Genomic DNA, 18862 nt, shown 5'->3' with positions numbered 1-18862 from the left:
TATCTGGTCATTATCACATTGCCGTCTGTGGGAGCTTGCTGTGCGCAGATTGTCTGCCGCATTTCCCACATTACAACAGTGACTACACTCCAAAAAGTACTTCATTGGCTGTAAAGCGCTTTGGGAAGCCTGGTGGTCGTGAAAGGCGCTATAGAAATGCAAGTCTTTCTTTCTTCTTCTGACATTTTATATTTTTATTGGTTGTATTTACAGTCTCATTGGGATTTTACAATGTGTAATTTGGAAATTACATTTTCCAACTCCTGACCCCTGACCTCTGCTCCTGACCCGAATGGTGCGGGGTCAAGTCATTGTGACGTCATGGATGATGTGGGCCGGCCCAAGGCCACGCCCCTTTTACCGACCCAGATCGGAGCCGGAGCAGATTCTCAGCCACTTGTTCACATCCAAAGTCCCAAAGAAAGGATAAAGTTTCCCCGTGAATTTATTCCCAGTGAAGGTGTGGAGATGGGACTTGGTGTCCGCGCTGCAAAATGAAACTGTCCCAGACTCATAACTGAGATAAACTCCCACCTTACCGGGGATTGGACCGGCGGGGAGAGGGGATTCAGGGGAGGAGTTTACATAAAACCCATCACGACCCCGCTCGATGGTCCAGAGTCCAGTCTCCGGGCTCAGTCTGACCCGTCCCTTCCTCTCCACAGACTCTGCGACTACTCCCAGCCTCCAGCGCCGATTCCCCGCCACCTCCACCTCCCAGTAATGTCTCCCCGATGTGAATCCCTCCGATCCCAGCACACAGGGCCAGTATATAAACCTCTTCCCGGTGTCAGGGGGATTCCTCTCGGTCTCGGTCCATCTCACACTCTTCAGATCCTCAGACACCTCGAGTCCTGGATGCGCTGTTTCCACATCCAGGGTCACAGAGACTGGGAGAAAAAGCAGAGAATTAGAGAGATTAACCGGGGAGTTGAGAGAGACTCGCCGGCAATCGGGGGAGAGACTCTCCGGGGATCGGGGGGGGGGGGGGGGGGAGAGACTGGCCGGGGATCGGGGGGAAGAGAGTGGCCGGGGATCGGGGGGGGAGAGAGTGGCCGGGGATCAGGGGGAGAGAGACTGGCCGGGGATCGGGGGGAAGAGAGACTGGCCAGGGATCGGGGAGAGACTGGCCGGGGATCGGGGGGGGGGGGAGAGACTGGCCGGGGATCGGGGGGGAGAGAGTGGCCGGGGATCGGGGGGGAGAGAGACTGGCCAGGGATCGGGGAGAGACTGGCCGGGGATTGGGGAGAGACTGGCCGGGGATCGGGGGGGAGAGACTGGCCAGGGATCGGGGAGAGACTGGCCGGGGATCGGGGGGAGAGACTGGCCGGGGATCGGGGGGAGAGACTGGCCGGGGATCGGGGGGGAGAGACTGGCCGGGGATCGGGGGGGAGAGAGTGGCCGGGGATCGGGGGGGAGAGACTGGCCGGGGATCGGGGGGAGAGACTGGCCGGGGATCGGGGGGAGAGACTGGCCGGGGATCGGGGGGAGAGACTGGCCGGGGATCGGGGTGCGAGACTGGCCGGGGATCGGGGGGGAGAGACTGGCCGGGGATCGGGGAGAGACTGGCCGGGGATCGGGGGGGAGATGCTTTCACCGAGATCCCCCTTTCTGACTGATTTTTTTGTTTCTCAACTCGAGGAAAGAGCCGCCCTGAGGGGAGGAAACGAGGATCTGACAACAGCAGAAAACACCGGGACTTCCAGGGAGGGAGGTCACAGCTTCTGAAAATATCAAACATTACACCCGCCTCCGCACTGTGGGATTCTGTGGGGATATAAATACTAAAATGAACAAAAGCTGGAACTGGAGCCTCAATGTACAACTAAATACTGTTCCCAGTTTAATGCCCCACAAACTGGGGTTAAAATACCTGGGGGTTGAACACATTCCATACTCCTTACCAGATTACTCACTGAGGAAAGTCTCTCTGTGGGACTGGGTGTATATGGGTAGATGTGTGTGTGTGTTCCTCAAAGTAGAAAAGTCAAAGTTTTCAGACGATATGAAACTCGTAAATGTTGTAAATAATGAGGAGGATAGTAACAGACTTCAGAAGGACATAGACAGGCTGGTGAAATGGTCAGACAAATGATAGACAAAATTTAATGCAGAGAAGTGTTTCGTGATACTTTGGTAGGAAGAATGAGGAGAAGCAATATGATCTCAATGGTACAATTTTAAAGGTGTGCAGGAACAAAGAGACCCCTGGGGGTGTATGTACATAAATCTTTGAAAGTGGCAGGACAAGTTGAGAAGGCTGTTCAAATAATATGGAATCCTTGGCTTTATTAATACAGGAATAGAGTACAAAAGCAAGGAGGTTATGCTAAACCTTTATAAAACACTGGTTAGGCCTCAGCTGGAGGATTGTGTTCAATTCTGGGCACCGCACTTTAGGAAGGATGCCAAGGCCTTGGACAGGGTGCGGAAGAAATTTAGTAGAATGGTACCCGGGATGAGGGACTTCAGTCACGTGGAGAGACTGGAGAAACTGGGGTTGTTCTCCTCAGAGCAGAGAAGGTTAAGAGGAGATTTGACAGACGTGTTCAAAATCATGAATGTTTTTGATTGAGTAAATAAGGAGAAACTGTTTCGAATGGCAGAAGGGTTGGTAACCAAAGGACACAGATTGAAGGTGATTGGCCAAAGAACCAGAGGCGACATGAGGAAACATTTTTTACACAGCGAGTTGTTGTGATCTGGAACGCGCTGCCTGAAAGGGCGGTGGAAGCAGATTCAATAGTAACTTTCCAAAGAGTATTGGATAAATAGTTCAAGGGAAAAAATGACAAGGCTGTGGGGAAGGAGCAGGGGACTGGGACTAATAGGATAGCTCTACCAAAGATGGGCCGAATGGCCTCCTTTTGTTCTGTATCATTCTATGATCACAAAAAATAAGCATTTTATTAAGAGTGTCTAATCCTCCACCTGTGAGTAGTCTGCTTTCAAATGACCAAGAATGACTTTAAAACTGTACTGAACCATTTACTAGTTTCACTGGTGTACACTTGTCAGTTTCTTCGTAAATTAAATATTTTTTAATGTTTAAAAACTGTTAAAACGTGCCTACTAGTGCCTGTGCCCCTAAAAATTAGTTCAATTTGAAGAGCTTCCTCAAACGGGCACAATCAGCGGAAACTCGCCAGGCTCATTATCCCGATCTGGCGGCGGGGCCAGTTTTATGGGCGGGGTCGATAAATGGAACAACACCCAAAAGTTCAGAGGGACTTGGACTTCGAGCTTCGAGCAGCGTAAGGAGATGAGAGCTACACGCTTACAACTGTTCCTGATAAGTCCTCCAGTGAGTATCTGTCTGTCCCAGTGTAAGAATCCTGAGAAATCCCCATTTCACATTCCCACTAGCTAACATGGACGAAATGAAATAAACATTATTAGTTGTAGGTTTAGGTTGGTATTATGTAACTGTTAGTCAATGCTCGCCGATTCTTGAATAATCGTGTTTATAAACCAGTGCAATATGCCTTGGGTAGACCCGGTTAGATTTTAAAATGGAAGAAAGAGGCCTTGGGCCTGCTTGACCAAATATTAAAGGTGCAGACTTTAACAAGCCTTGTTAGCAAAGCGACAGTCAGTCTGTGAGAAAAGCTGAGAGAATTAATGGAATTCCAGAGACTGAGATACGAGGCAGGGACTGTAAGATTGTTATAAATTACATGTTCATTGTTTTTTTGAATACTTGTTTTGATATGTTAGAACATCCACAGTGAATTATAAAAACAAAGGCTAACAGCAAGGGCCATATCTCAACCTGTGGAGACATATTCCTTTAATATTGCCATAAATACCCCAGATAAAACCGCTTGGACCACCCAGCATTGACATCAGTACCAGCTACGGACATGACAATGGCACACCCAGCCCAGTCGATCCTGCAAAGTCCTCCTCACGAACATCTGGGGACTTGTGCCAATATTGGGAGAGCTGTTCCACAGACAAGTAAAGCAACAGCCTGACAGACTCATACCTTTCAGCCACTGTCCCAAACTCCTCCATCACCATCCCTGGACATTTCCTGTCCCACCGGCAGGACAGACCCACCAGGAGTGGCGGCACAGTGGTATACAGTCGGGAAGGATTGACCCTGGGAGTCCTCAATAATGACTCCGGACCCCATGAAGTCTCATGGCTTTAGGTAAAGCAAGGTGAAGGAAACCTCCTGCTGATTAACACCTACCGCCCTCCCTCAGCTGATGAATCAGTTCTCCTCCATGTTGAACACCACTTGGAAGAAGCACTGAGAGTAGCAAGGGTACAGAATGTACTCTGGGTGGAGGACTTCAATGTCCATCACCAAGAGTGCCTCAGTAGATCCTCTACTGACCGAGCTGGCCAAGTCCTTAAGGACATAGCTGCCAGTCTGGGCCTGTGACAGGTTGTGAGAAAACCAACATGAGGGGAAAAAAGCTACTTGACCTCATCCTCACCAAACTACCTGTCTCAGATGCATCTGTCCATGACAGCATTGGCAGCAGTGACCACTGCACAGTCATTGTGGAGTCGAAGTCCGGTCTTCACACTGAGGACAACCTCCATCGTGTTGTGTGGCACTACCACCGTGCTAAATGGGATAGATTCAGGACAGATCTAGCAGCTCCAAACTGGGCATCCATGAGGTGCTGTGGGCCATCAGCAGCAGCAGAATTGTATTCCACCACAATCTGTAACCTCATGGCCCGACATATCCCTCAGTCTACCATTACCATCAAACCAGGGGACCAACCCTGGTTCACTGAGGAGTGTAGAAGAGCATGCCAAGAGCAACACTAGGCGTACCGAAAAATGAGGTGCCAACCTGGGGAAGCTGCAACACGGGACTACATGTATGTTAAAAAGCAGAAGCAGCATGCTATAGACAGGGCTAAGTGAACCCACAATCAACGGATCAGATCAATGCTCTGCAGTTCTGCCACATCTAGTCGTGAATGGTGGTGGACCATTGAACAACTACCGGGAGAAGGAGGCTCCATGAACATCCCCATCTTAGTGGTGAACCTGTGGAATTCTCTCCCACAGAAGGCAGTGGAGGCCAATTCATTAAATATATTCAAGAAGGAGTTAGATATATTTCTTAAGGCTAAAGAGATCAAGGGATATGGGGAGAAGGCAGGGACAGGGTACTGAATTTGGATGATCAGCCATGATCTCATTAAATGGTGGAACAGGCTCGAGGGGCCGAATGGCCGACTCCTGCTCCTATCTTCTATGTTTCTATGTTTCTATTTTCAAGGATGGTGGAGCCCAGTACGTGAGTGCAAAAGACAAGGCTGAAGCGTTTGTAACCATCTTCAGCCAGAAGTGCCGAGTGGATGATCCATATCGGCCTATTCCTGAGGTCCCCACCATCACAGAAACCCGTCTTCAGCCAATTCACTCCATGTGGTAGCAAGAAACGGCTGTGTGCACTGGATAAGGTCAGAAATGGGGATGTTCCCTGATGACTGCACAGTGTTCAGTGCCATTCACAACTCCTCAGATAATGAAGCAGTCCATGCCCGCATGCAACAAGACCTGGACGACGTTCAGGCTTGGGCTGATAAGTGGCAGGTAACATTCATGCCACAGAAGTGCCAGGCAATGACTATCTCCAACAAGCGAGAGTCTAACCACCGCCCCTTGACATTCAATGGCATTACCATCGCCGAATCCCCCACCATCAACATCCTGGGCGTCACCATTGACCAGAAACTTAACTGGACCAGCCACATAAATACTGTGGCAACAACAGCAGTTCAGAGGCTGGGTATTCTGCGGCGAGTGTCTCACCTCCTGACTCCCCAAAGCCTTTCTACCATCTACAAGGCACAAGTAAGGAGTGTGATGGAATACTTTCCACTTGCCTGAATGACTGCAGCGCAAATAACACTCAAGAATCTCGACACCATACAGGACAAAGCACCCGCTTGACTGGCACCCCCTCTAACACTTTAAATATTCACTCCCCCAACCAAGGACTGCAGCGGTTCAAGAAGGCGGCTCACCACCACCTTCTCAACGGCAATTAGGGATGGACAATAAATGCTGGCCTTGCCAGCGACGCCCACATCCCATAAAAATGAATTTAAAAAAATACAGGGAAGGCTATGGGCCCTGTCATCATCCCGTCTGTCGTGCTGAAGACTTGTGCTCCAGAACTAACCGCGCTTCTAGGCAAGCTGTTCCAGTACAGCTACAACACTGGCATCTATCCGACATGCGGAAAACTGCCCTGGTATGTCTTGGCCACAAAAAGCAGGACAAATCCAACCCGGCCAATTACTGCAATCTCCAATACCTCCAAGTTACCACCCATGTCTCACCTCCTGACTCCCCAAAGCCTTTCCAGCATCTACAAGGCACAAGTCAGGTGTGTGATGGAATACTCTCCACTTGCCTGGATGAGTGCAGCTCCAACAACACTCAAGTAGCTCGACACATTCCAGGACAAAGCAGCCCACTTGATTGGCACCCCATCCACCACCTTAAACATTCACTCCCTCAACCACCGGCGCACCGTGGCTGCAGTGTCTGCCATCTGTAAGATGCACTGCAGCAATTCACCAAGGCTTATTCGGCAGAACATCGCAAACTCGTGACCTCTGCCACCTAGAAGGACAAGGGCAGCAGGCGCATGTGAACACCACCACCTCCAAGTTACCACCCATGTCACACACCATCCTGACTTGGAAGTATATTGTCGTTTCTTCATCATCACTGGGTCAAAATCCTGGAACATCCTACCGAACAGCACTGTGGGAGTACCTTCACCTCGCGGACTGCGGAGGTTCAACAGGCGGCTCACCACCACCTACTCAAGGGCAATTAGGGATGGGCAATAAATGCTGGCCTTGTCAACGATGCCCACATCCCATAAACACGTTTTAAAATGAGTCCTGATAGTCAAAAACACATGATGTAAGAGTGTCATCAGACCAAAAGCCTGAGTAAGCCAGGGTGATACCAACGTGGCATCTTTATGATTGGATTTTGGGTTTGGGTGTCAGTCAATCATTGGTTCAGGAGGACCCCATAGGTTTTGAATGAGAGTAAGGATATAAGAAGGAGTTCTTAACAGCCTCAAATTGTAGAAGGTTCCAGGAGCGGGAGATTCCAGGAGCGGGAGATTCCAGGAGCAGACGATTCCAGGAGTAGACGATTCCAGGAGTAGGAGATTCCAGAGACACAGTAGAAGAATTCAGGAAGAAACAAGGAGACACCCGGGAGACGAGAAGAGATGAGAGACAAGAGACACAGGGTGCAGCTTACTCACAGTTGCGGCTTGTACCCAGAGTACGAGTGGTAATATAAGTCTCAATTATACACTGTAACTGCTGCTTGAATACTGTAGTGAATGAAGTCTTGCTTGTGCTGAATAAAGTTAAATCACTGTCCCCAATACGGGTCAACCTCGAATCATTTGGAACCAGGGTCCCTCTGAACATAACATAAGAACATAAGATATAGGAGCAGGAGGAGGTCATTCGGCCCCTCGAGCCTGCTCCACCATTCAATAAGATCGTGGCTGATTTGATCTTGGCCTCAACTCCACTTCCCTGCTCGCTCCCCGTAACCCTCGACTCCCTTCTCGTTCAACAACCTGTCTATCTCCACCTTAAATATATTCAATGACCCAGCATCCACAGCTCTCTGGGGAAGAGAATTCCAAAGATTCACGACCCTCTGAGAGAAGAAATTCCTTCTCATCTCAGTTTTAAATCGGGGACTCCTTATTCTGAAATTATGCCCCCTAGTTCTTGATTCCCCCACGAGGGGAAACATCCTTTCTGCATCTACCCTGTCAAGCCCCTTCAGAATCTTATATGTTTCTATAAGATCCCCTCCCATTCTTCTAAACTCCAATGAGTATCGGCCCAACCTGCTCAACCTTTCCTCATAAGACAACCCCTTCAACTCAGGAATCAACCTAGTGAACCTTCTCTGAACTGCCTCTAATGCAAGTATATCCTTCCTTAAATAAGGAGACCAAAACTGTACGCAGTACTCCAGGTGTGGTCTCACCAACTCCCTGTACAGCTGTAACAGGACTTCCCGACTTTTATACACCATTCCCTTTGCAATAAAGGCCAACACTCCATTTGCCTTTCTAATTTCTTGCTGTATCTGCATGGTAACTTTTTGTGATTCATGTCCAAGGACCCCAGATCCCTCTGTACCTCAGCATTTTGTAATCTCTCCCCATTTAAATAATAATGTGCTTTTTTATTTTTCCTACCAAAGTGGATAACCTCGCATTTTCCCACATTATACTCCATCTGCCAGATTTTTGCCCACTCACTTAGCCTATCTATATTCCTTTGGAGATTCTTTGCGTCCTCCACACAATTTGCTTTCCCACCTATCTTTGTATCATCAGCAAATTTGGCTCCATTACACTTGGTCCCGTCATCCAAGTCATTAATACAGATTGTGAATAGTTGAGGCCCCAGCACTGATCCCTGCGGGACCCCACTAGTTACAGTTTGCCAACCTTAAAATGACCCATTTATCCCGACTGTCTGTTTTCTGTTAGTTAGCCAATCCTCTATCCATGTTAATATATAACCCCCAACCCTGTGAGCTCTCATCTTATGTAATAACCTTTTATGTGGCACCTTATAGAATGTGTTTGGGTGTCAGTCAATCATTGGTTCAGGAGGGCTCCATAGGTTTTGAATGAGAGTAAGGGTATAAGAAGGAGGTCTTAACAGCCTCAAATTGTAGAAGATTCCAGGAGCAGGAGATTCCAGGAGCAGGAGATTCCAGGAGCAGGAGATTCCTGGAGTAGGAGATTTCAGGAGTAGGAGATTCCAGGAGCAGGAGATTCCAGGAGCAGGAGATTCCTGGAGTAGGAGATTTCAGGAGTAGGAGATTCCAGGAGTAGGAAATTCCAGAGACACAGTAGAAGAATTCAGGAAGAAACAAGGAGACATCCGGGAGACGAGAAGAGATGAGAGACAAGAGACACAGGGTGCAGCTTACTCACAGTTGCGGCTTGTACCCAGAGTATGAGTGGTAATATAAGTCTCAATTATACACTGTAACTGCTGCTTGAATACTGTAGTGAATGAAGTCTTGCTTGAAATCCAAATACACGAGATCTACTTGTTCCCCTTTATCAATCCTGCTCGTTACATCCTCAAAGATCTCCAGAAAATTTGTCAAACATGATTTCCCTTTCATAAAACCATACTGACTCTGCTTGACTATGTCATGATTTTCTAAATGTCCTGTTACCACTTCCTTAATGATGGACTCCAGCATATTCCCAATGACAGATGTTAGGCTAACTGGTCGATAGTTGCCTGTTTTCTGTTTCCCTCCTTTCTTAAATAGGGGCGTTACATTTGCAGTTTTTCAGTCCGCTGGGACCTCTCCAGAATCCAGGGAATTTTGGTAGATTACAAAAAATGCATCCACTATCTCTGCAGCCACCTCTTTTAAGACTCTAGGATGCAGGCTATTGGGTCCAGGGGACTTGTCCACCTTTAGTCCCATTAGTTTGCCTAGTACTTTCTCTATAGAGATAGTGATTGTTTTAAGTCCCCCGCCCACCCAAATAGCTCCTTGATTATCCATTATTGGGATGCTTGTAGTGTCTTCTACCGTGAAGACCGATACAAAATATTTGTTCAAAATCTCTGCCATTTCCCTGTTTCCCATTATTAATTCCCCAGACTCATCCTCTAGGGGACCAACATTTACTTTAGCTCCTCTCTTCCTTTTATATACCTGTAGATGCTCTTACTGTCTGTTTTTATATTTCTTGCTAGCTTACTCTCATAAGCTATCTTCTCTCTCTTTGTCATCTTTTTAGTCGTCCTTTGCTCATTTTTTAAATTTCCCTAACCTCTGGCCTTCCACTATTCTTTACAACATTGTATGCTTTTTTTTCAATTTGATACCATCCTTTACTTCCTTAGTTCGCCACGGATGGTTCATCCTTCTCTTAGAGTCTTTCTTTCTCACTGGAATATATCTTTGCTGAGAGTTATGAAATATCTCCTTAAATGTTTGCCACTGCTTTTCTACAGTCTTACCCTGTAATATATTTTCCCAGTCCACTTTAACCAAGTCTGCTTTCATACCTTTGTAATTACCTTTATTTAAGTTCAGGACACTAGTTTGAGACCTAGCTTTCTCACTGTCAAATTGAATTTGAAATTCTATGATGCTATCATCACCCTTCCCAAGAGGATCCTTCACTTCGAGATCATTAATTAATCCAGCCTCGTTACACATTACCAGGTATAAAATAGTCTTCTCCCTGGTTAGTTCCACAACGTATTGTTCCAAGAAACCATCCCGTATACACTCTAAGAACTCTTCCTCAAGTCTACCTTTGTCAGTTTGCTTTGTCCAATCAATATGAAGATTAAAATCTCCCATGATTATAGCCGTAACTTTCTTACAAGCCTCTATTATTTCTTGACTTATACTGTGTCCTACAGAGTGGCTACTGTTTCAGGGCCTGTAGACCACTGCCACCAGTGATTTCTTACCCTTACTATTTCTTATCTCCACCCAAACTGATTCTACATCTTGATCTTCTAATCAATATCATTTCTCAGTACTGCACTGATCTTATCCCTTATTAACAGAGCTACACCACCTCCTTTTCCTTTCTGCCTATCCTTACGAAATGGCAAATACCCCTGAATATTCAGTTCCCAGCCTTGGACACCTTGCAACCACGTCTCTGTAATGGCCATCAGATCATACCCATTTATTTCTAGTTGTGCTGTCAACTCATTTATCTTGTTACGAATGCTGCGTGCGTTCAGATATAGAGCATTTAGTTTTGTCTTTTTACCATTTTTCCTACTCTGACCCCACTTTCTGATGCACTCTTATGTGTATACGCTCTGTCCCTTCCTGTCACACTCTGATTATCATTACCCCTATCGCTACCCTGCACTTTTGCCTTCTCGTTTTTCTTTGACTTTTAAAATTTCCGCTCAGCGTATCCCCCCCCCCCCAACCCACACTATTTAGTTTAAAGCCCTATCTACAGCCCTAGTTATTCGATTCGCCAGGACACTGGCCCCAGCCTGGTTCAAATGACGCCTGTCCTGACGGAACAGCTCCCACTTATCCCAGTACTGGTGCCAGTGCCCCAAGAATCGAAACCCATTTCTCCAACACCAATGTTCAAGCCACTCGTTCATCTCTCTGATCCTATTTACCCTGTGTCAATTTGCACATGGCTCAGGTAGTAATCCAGAGATTATTACCGTTGTGGTTCTGCTTTTTAATTTAGCCCCTAGCTGCTCATATTCCCTCAACAGAACCTCTTTCTTTGTCCTACCTATGTCATTGGTACCTACATGGACCATGACAATTGGATCTGTCCCCTCCTACTCTAAGTTCCTCTCCAGCCCAGAGGAGACGTCCTGCACCCTGGCAGCGGGCAGGCAACACAGCCTTCGGGACTCACGCTCTTGTCTGCAGAGAACAGTGTTTATCCCCCTTAATGTACAGTCCCCTACCACTAGCACATTTCTTTTTGCTCCCCCCCACTTGAATGGCTCCCTGTACCATGGTGCTGTGGTCAGTTTGCTCATCCTCACTGTAGTCCCTGCTCTCACCCACACAGAGAGTAATAACTCGTAACTATTTGACAAGAGCAAGAGCTGAGTCTCCTCCACCACTAACTCCTGGTTCCCCATACCTGCCTCGATCGTAGTCACACCCACCTGTCCCTGACCATGGACCAAATTTGAATTAATTAATCTAAGGGGTGTGACTGCCTCCTGGAACACAGCGTCCAGGTAACTCGCCCCCTCCCTGATGTGTCTCAGTGTTTGAAGCTCGGACTCCAGCTCATCAACACGGAGCCGAAGTTCCTCGAGCAACCAAAATGGTGTCCACCAGCTCCCACATGGTGGAGCAGTAATACATCGCCTGCCCTGGCATCTCTGGAATCTTATAAATTGGCGAGCTTAGTCAGGAGGTTGATTGACAGCTGATTCTTTTATAAACTATTCGGTGCAGGCAAGATCCTAGGACTGGCGTGGTTAGCGCGACCTGGTCAGTTAAGGAAGGAAAACCTTCGAGGGGTTAGGACACTGCGACCCACCAGTATTAATAGCAACAAGTTAGTACAATTGACGGGCTAGACAGAAGTTGAGCATGTCACAGATAAAGAGTTGAGAAAATTATGTTTAACTGATTTAGTATCGTTTCTGACGAGTCGAGAAGCAGAGTCATATCAGAAGGTGATAGAGAGGGTCCAGAGCCAAGGGACTCTGGGAAAGGTGGAATTAGACAAAGGGGAGCACTGGGCAGGCTATGCAGCCCATTTCTGTGCACAGCGCAGTGAAGTAAGAGAAGGAAAACATTTAGCCACACAGAGAATAAGAGAAGGGGAACATTTGGAAATGCAGAAAATAATAGAGGGAAAAAGAATGCCAGCAGCTAGAAACCAGGTATCTGGGAAGTCAGCAAAGGAACGAAATAAACAGGGAATTGGGAAGACAGGAAAAGCTGCTGAGACGGCAGATCAAAAGGCGAATAAAAGAAACTTAAAGTTGTATGATCTGTCTGTACCAGTAATCTCACGGTCAATGTATGATCTGTCTGTATCAGGAATCTCATGGTCATTGTATGATCTGTCTGTACCAGTAATCTCACGGTCACTGTGTGATCTCTCTGTACCAGTAATCTCATGGTCACTGTATGATCTGTCTGTACCAGTAATCTCACGGTCACTGTATGATCTGTCTGTACCAGTAATCTCAGTGTCACTGTATGATCTGTCTGTACCAGTAATCTCACGGTCACTGTATGATCTGTCTGTACCAGTAATCTCACAGTCACTGTATGATCTGTGTGTACCAGTAATCTCAGTGTCACTGTATGATCTGTCTGTACCAGTAATCTCACAGTCACTGTATGATCTGTGTGTACCAGTAATCTCACGGTCACTGTATGATCTGTCTGTACCAGTAATCTCACGGTCACTGTATGATCTGTCTGTACCAGTAATCTCACGGTCACTGTATGATCTGTCTGTACCAGTAATCTCACGGTCACTGTATGATCTGTCTGTACCAGTAATCTCACGGTCACTGTATGATCTGTCTGTACCAGTAATCTCAGTGTCACTGTATGATCTGTCTGTACCAGTAATCTTACGGTAACTGTATGATAATAAGAACTTAAGAACATAAGAACATACGAAATAGGAGCAGGAGTCGGCCAATTGGCCAGTCGAGCCTGCTCCGCCATTCAACATGATGATGGTTGATCTGCTGCCTCTTCTCCACTTTCCTGCACTTTCCCCATATCCCTTGATTCTCCTAATATTCAAAAATCTATCGATCTCTGTCTTGAATATATTCAACGACTGAGCCTCTAGGTTTCTCTGGGGTAGAGAATTCAAAAATTTCACCACCCTCTGAGTGAAGAAATTTCTCATCTCAGTTCCATATGGTCGACTCCTTATTCTGAGACTGTGACCCCTGGTTCTAGACTCCCCAGCCAGGGGAAATATCCTCCCTGCATCTACCCTGTCAAGCCTGTAATAATTTTGTATGTTTCAATGAGATCACTTCTCATTCTTCTAAACTCTAGAGAATATAGGCCCAGTCCACTCAATCTCTCCTCATAGGACAATCCCCCCATTCCCAGGAACCATTCTGGTGAACCTTTGTTGCACTCCCTCTATGGCAAGTACATCTTTCCTTAGGTAAGGAGAACAGAACTGTTCACAATACTCCAGATGTGGTCTTACTAGAGCCCTATATAATTGCAGTGAGACATCTTTACTCTTATACTCCAATACTCTTGTAATAAAGGCCAACATACCATTTGCTTTCCTAATTGCTTGCTGTACTTGCATGTTAATTTTCAGTGATTCGTGTACAAAGACACCCAGGTCCCAATGAGCACCAACATTTCACAATCCCTCACCATTTATAAAATAAGCTGCTTTGCTATTTTCCTACCAAAGTGAATAACTTCACATTTGTCCACATTATATTTCATTTGCCATGTTCCTGCCCACTCACTTAGCTTGTCTATATCAACTTAAAGCCTCCTTGCATCCTCCTCACAACTTACATTCCCACCCAGCTTTGTATCATCAGCAAACTTGGATATATTGCATTTGGTCCCCTCATCCAAATCATTGATGTAGATTGTGAACAGCTGAGGCCCAAGCACTGATCCTTGCGGTACCTGACTAGTTACAGATTGCCAACACGAAAATGAACCATTTATTTCTACTCTCTGATTTCTGTCCAGTAAACCAATCCTCAATCCATGCTACTATATTAGCCCCAATCCCTGGAGCCCTCATTTTGGTTAAGGCACCTTATCGAATGCCTTTTTAATTCCAAATACACCACATCCGCTAGTTCCCCCTTATCTATTCTGCTAGTTACATCATCAAAAAACACTAACAGATTTGTCAAACACGATTTCCCTTCAATAAATCCGTGTTGACTCGGCCCAATCCTATTATTATGTTCTAAGTGCCCTGTTACCACATCGTTTATAATAGATTCCAGCATTTTTCCTCATACTGACGTCAGGCTAAATCTTCTGTAATTCCCAGGTTTCTCTCTCCCAACTATCTTTAATAGTGGGGATACATTTGCAACTTTCCAATCGCGGGCACCATTCTAGAATCTGTGATCTGTATGTACCAGGAATCATACGGTCAATATATGATCTGTCTGTATCAGTAATCTCACTGTCACTGTACGATCTGTCTCTACCAGTAATCTCATGGTCACTGTACGATCTGTCTGTATCAGTAATCTCATGGTCACTATATGATCTGTCTGTATCAGTAATCTCACAGTCACTGTATGATCTGTCTCTACCAGTAATCTCATGGTTACTATATGATCTGTCTATAGCAGTAATCTCATGGTCACTGTATAATCTGTCTGTAACAGTAATCTCATTCACTGTGTGATCTGTCTGTACCACTAATTTCACGGTCACTGTTTGATCTGTCTGTACCAGTAATCTCACGGTCACTGTATGATCTGTCTGTACCAGTAATCTCACGGTCACTGTATGATCTGTCTGTACCACTAATTTCACGGTCACTGTTTGATCTGTCTGTACCAGTAATCTCACGGTCACTGTATGATCTGTCTGTACCAGTAATCTCACGGTCACTGTAAGATCTGTCCGTATCAGGAATCTCACGGTCACTGTATGATCTGTCTGTACCAGTAATCTCACGGTCACTGTATAATCTGCCTATACCAGTAATCTCAGTCACTGTATAATCTGTCTGTAACAGTAATCTCACAGTCACTGTATAATCTGTTGTACTAGTAATCTCACGGTCACTATGATCTGTCTGTACCAGAAATCTCACCGTCACTGTAAGATCTGTCTGTACCTGTAATCTCAATCACTGTATGATCTGTCTGTACCAGTAATCTCACGGTCACTGTATGATCTGTCTGTACCAGTAATCTCACGGTCACTGTATGATCTGTCTGTAACAGTAATCTCACGGTCACTGTATGGTCTGTCTGTACCACTAATCTCACGGTCACTGTTTGATCTGTCTGTACCAGTAATCTCACGGTCACTGTATATGCTGTCTGTAGCAGTAATCTCACAGTCACTGTATGATCTGTCTGTACCAGTAATCTCATGGTCACTGTATGATCTGTCTGTAACAGTAATCTCACGGTCACTGTATGATCTGTCTGTACCAGTAATCTCATGTTCACTGTATGATCTGTCTGTACCAGTAATCTCAGTCACTGTATGTATTGGGTGGTTTAATATGATTGAACAGTTTAATACTTTTCACTCATTATTTCCAAGTTTTCAAGCTCGTTTAAAGGGGTCTTAATACAGATTATTCTGTAAAAAGCCAATGTATATTTAGCGTATTAGGGGACAAACACCTGACTGGATGAAGAACACATCCCGCAGATGGAGTGAGGAAACGAGCTGCCACAGGGGAAAAGGTAAGGAAGGGCAGTGAATAAATAATTCAAGGGAAAAAGTAGAGGAAAAAAAGAGGATGAAGCAGCTGTGGCCCACAACTCGATCAGTCTGAACAGCAGCCTGGACAGGAACTCAAACAAAACTGGTACAATCGGGCAGGCCCCAGATTCAGAGACACCCCCAAGTGGAAAAGACACCCTGGAGACAGCAAACCGACATCACCCTGAATACAGTCCATCAATCAAATTATATCCACGAATCTCAACAGACTCCAGCACATAATCAGACAAAACACAACTGACTGACATAAAAGAACAGGTGGAAGCTCCATTTCTGCAGGAGATCCTCCTCACCACCCTCAGAACACACCAAGTTTGTGAGTGAGTGGGTGGGACCAATGCTGGCCGCCTTCTACTGACCCAAGAGCAGAGGATAGTCACACTAATCAACAGGAACCTTCCCATTACTCTGAGACACGCATTCCTGGAGAAGGAGGCCGCTCCATCCTAAAGAATCTCGAATAACAGGAGAACCCAAAGTGAAGCTTCAGTTCTGTGTCCTGAATGAGGTGTCCCCACATTCCCCACATCAGCAATCCTCACACTCGCCCCACGTATGGACAGCACAGTAACCATGAGCGGAGACCTAAACTGTGCTCTTCACTCCCAACGGGACAAGCTCCCAGTGGACACAGGGCACTAGGACAAGCAGCCGGAGCAATCTGGGAAAAATAGTGACCTGGTCCCACGCCAACTAATAGGTCCCCTACCGAGTTTTACAAGGTCCTAATCGCGGAACTTACTCTCCCGCTACTGAAACCCCGCACTATGTGCTGGAGACAAGGACACAGACACACTTAACTTAGTCACAATCATGTTAATACATATGAAGAGAAAGGTCACCACCATTGCTCATCGTAGAAAATTAAATCCCTCCTCAATGCGGACAAGAAAATATTGGCCAATATCATAATCTCCAGATATCTCCGGCCTGGTTCATGCAAACAAATAGGCTTCATACGGGGCCGCACGTGGAGGCAAAACACCAGTGGTTATTCAATGTGATGCACCATTGTCATACCTCTACCCTGAAACTATCCCTGGATGTATAAGCCATAATAATTGTCTAGGGCGAGTGGAATGATTCAAGGCAATTGAGAGAATAAGCCTTGGTGACACTTTCAGCAATCCAGTGCTTGCTCCCCAGGTCCACAGTGAGCACCAGCTAACTCCATGCCCCTCGCCACTCCTCCCTCAACAGGCAGAGAAAGCCTCGCTCCCAGGCTTGCTGTCCTGACCTTGGTCACGGACATGAGTTTGACACACAAGATGGAGATGGATCAGGAGATGAGTATTGTAGAGGAGGAAAGGTTCAGCTGGGAAGGGCGGTGTTTCCTGTTGCTGAAGTGTGCAAAGTATCGATGGGTTCTGGAGGCTGTGGTTCATCTGAGGGTCCCTGTGTTGGTCATGTTCGGGGAGCTGACATTTTCAACTGACCAGTTGAAGGCGATGCTTTTTAGAACATGGATTTGGTGCGTGAATAACACTAACTCCATCCAGGCCCGCTTTTAACCGTGTTCATTTGCAGCTACTTAGTACTAAAAGATACTTTCTATGATATTTTTATGTATAACGAATCAAACTATAAGATATAAATCAGGCCAAAGGAACTTATATGAGTTTTACCTGGGTTCATGACATCCAACATTTCTATACACACTGCGTATAGTAAAGGGCCGTTGAATTTTTCGATAGTCAGGGCGGTATCTACTAATGTCAGTTTATTCTCGTCCTCACTAATCCTGCAAATATCAAACAATTGGTTATAAATTGACCATAAACACTTTTCTGAGCTATTTTACCAAACAGTGCAGAGTGTCAGTAAAGAGCATGGCCTACCTCATCTTCTGACGAGTTTCTTCCTGAAATAAATAAAACACAATCTGAGTTGACAGAGACTGAGCGTCTATATCGGGACAGCAGAAATTACACCCAGATTGTTACAAGCTGCTGATAATTCCCAATTCTCACTGCTGCCCACACACAGGTAGAAAGAGGATATTACAAAAAGGATATCGAAGCACAGGAGAACGTATAAAAGAGATTTACAAGAATGATACCAGAACTGCGAGGGTACAACTAACAGGAAAGAGTGAACAGGAAAGATTATTCTCTAGAAAAGGGAAGACTGAGAGGAGACCTGAGCGAGGTCTTTAACATTATGAAAGGATTCGATGGGGCAGATGTAGAGAAGATGTTTCCACTTGTGGGGAGTCTAAAGCGAGGGGTCATAAATATAAGAGAGTCAGTAATGAATCCAAAGGAGAATTGAGGAGAAATCTCTTTACTCAGAGAGTGTTTAGAATGTGGAACTCGCTACCACAAGTTGAGGAGAATAGCACCGATGTATTTAAAAGGGAGCGAGATCAGTACATGAGGGAGAAAGGAACAGAAGGATATATTGATAGGGTGAGATGAAGTAAGGTGGGAGGAGGCTCGTGTGGAGCATAAACACTGACATTGATCTGATGGGCCGAATGGCCGGTCTCTGTGCTGTAAAATTCTGTGTAATTCTATGAGCGGCATATTTGAAAACAGGCCATCAGAAATTACTCGAAAAATTATTAAATGCTTCTGATAGAAACAGGATATAGTTGAAAAATCTTATTAGAGTATCAGATACTAGAAATCAACACTAGTGTCACTCACAGACACAGTGCCTCTCACACCCACCCTACCAGACACACCCACACACTCACAACATGGGACTGGAACTGGATTGGAATGTGAGTTTCAGGAGATTATTAAACTTGGGCACCACAGAAATAATTACAGACTAAATACCAAGATCACGGCAACTCATTCCCGGGGAGGTTGCAGGTATTCCCGGGATCCTGTAGATATTGTGGGAGGTCGATTAGTTCGGTGAAAATAGCAGA

The 18862-nt window shown here is 45.9% G+C and overlaps 1 long non-coding RNA gene across 1 annotated transcript; it reads right to left on the bottom strand.

Annotated features, from left to right (window-relative positions):
* Window positions 1-211: 211 nt before the first annotated feature.
* LOC147096327 (uncharacterized) lies at window positions 212-17764 on the bottom strand. Its single transcript, XR_015074615.1, has 2 exons — window positions 17610-17764; window positions 212-890 (listed from the first exon to the last, which is right to left on the bottom strand). It is a non-coding gene; the product is annotated as an uncharacterized LOC147096327 (long non-coding RNA).
* Between the last annotated feature and the right edge of the window lie 1098 nt (window positions 17765-18862).

Source organism: Somniosus microcephalus, unplaced genomic scaffold (genome assembly GCF_052327205.1).
Source record: "Somniosus microcephalus isolate GS21.2 unplaced genomic scaffold, FLI_Smic_1.0 unresolved_chr1, whole genome shotgun sequence".
Taxonomy (NCBI): domain Eukaryota; kingdom Metazoa; phylum Chordata; class Chondrichthyes; order Squaliformes; family Somniosidae; genus Somniosus; species Somniosus microcephalus.
This window is presented reverse-complemented; position numbering and strand designations above follow the sequence as displayed.